This window comes from Callorhinus ursinus, unplaced genomic scaffold, assembly GCF_003265705.2.
Source record: "Callorhinus ursinus isolate GAN/ISIS: 27379988/994484 unplaced genomic scaffold, GSC_fseal_2.0 scaffold124, whole genome shotgun sequence".
In the NCBI taxonomy this organism is placed as follows: Eukaryota; Metazoa; Chordata; class Mammalia; order Carnivora; family Otariidae; genus Callorhinus; species Callorhinus ursinus.
The window spans coordinates 620,085-621,719 of NW_027397186.1; the positions used below are offsets into that span (position 1 = coordinate 620,085).

The 1,635-nt window shown below is 37.6% G+C and overlaps 1 pseudogene; it reads right to left on the minus strand.

The window, feature by feature from the left end:
* Positions 1 to 934: 934 nt before the first annotated feature.
* Positions 935 to 1,386, minus strand: LOC112811200 (small ribosomal subunit protein uS12-like; annotated as a pseudogene).
* Positions 1,387 to 1,635: the final 249 nt, after the last annotated feature.

Here is a 1,635-nt window from a genome sequence, read left to right on the forward strand (position 1 = left end):
AAGGTTATTTATGTTTGCATTTTACAGTAGCAACAGAAACAGGTGGCTGATCTGGAATATTACTTCTGAGTGTTGTTACTACACTGAAGAGTTATTTATAGGAGTGGTGCCATGCATTAGGAAATGAAAATTTCTGTTTTTCCCTGTTAGCTTTTACTATGCTGAACCCTTTCCTTCACTTGTTAAATGATAATGATTTCAGTTTCCAAGACATAATGTAGTGATTTACAAGTGCTCATGGAACCTCAGCATCAATTCACTAACCGATAGTAAGGATCCATTTATAACACGAATCAGTGAGATTATAGACACTGAATTGAGGAATAAGAGCGACATTTCTCAACTAATATTTAGGATTTGAGTATTGATTGCTTGGATATGCAGGTACATGCACTTATGGATTATACCATCTGCTAGATCAGGGTTTGTGAATACGGCCTGTGGACCAAATTCAGCCCACCCTGTTTTTATAAATAGTTTTATTGGAACACACCCACAATACTCTAGCACTATAACAACATAGTGGAGTAGTTGAGACAGAAATTACATAGCCCCAAAGACCAAAATATTCACTATCTGGTCTTTTACTAAAAAGAAAGTTTGCCATTCCCCGGGCTAGATGGTCAAAGTAGATATAGACCAACGAATATAATTCTTTCAGCAGGTCCGTCCCCTCTTTGATCAGCTTGCCAAATTCTATATTAGGTATTCTGTTCTTTTTGCCCATCCTCTATTTTTCTGGAATTGTTTATACAAGCCTGGGGACTAGTATCTTCATTCTCAATGAATTAATCATCCTAGGGAAAGTAGGTTTAAGAGATTCATATAACCCTTATTTCTTTCTAAAGAATATTTTATTTATTTGTTTAATTATTTATTAATTGTTTTTTTGGCATATGAAAATTTATTATTGTCATGGTTTCATCATCAAAACTTATGATCTTGGTCTTTCCTTCTTGCCTTTGGATAAGGTCAAAAGAGAGACATTGACTACTTTGATAACCTTAAATGAACCCAGGAATATCACCAACAGCATGATCTTTGCAACCAAATCCAGCCACCAGAACCTCATCCTTTTCCTCAATGAAATTCAAGCAACCATCATTGGGTACAAAGGCTGTTCGTTTGTTTTGTTTTGTTTTGTTTTGTTTTTCCGTTCTTGATCAGGTGGACCCTGACACAATTCCTGATGGCAGAATTTGGCTTTTTGGCTTCAACCCCTACTTTTCCCACCACAATTCCCTTTGCATGGACAGTGCCTCCAAAAGTGTTGGCTTTTAGGGTTGTGCTCAAATGGGCTTTCTTATATTGTTTATCATGCTACTTCTGATCTTGTCAGTAGCTATGGAGCTTTCTGGCAGTATAAAGACCAGGACACTTCCCCATCCTGCTGGTGCTGCAGGCCTGAGTAAAGAGCTCTAAAGAATATTTTTTAAAAGTAAGCAAACAAAAATACATAGTATCAAACCTGGATGAGAGGCAATTGGATGTGGCCATTCTGTCATTGTGGCAAGCAGCATCTAATTCACAGATATGGATGACTGAGGCCTGAGGACTCTAACAGAATACAAATATCTAGGAGAGAGAGAAGCAAAACTGCCTCTTGATGAGGGTGAGAAGGGACAGGATCTTTGT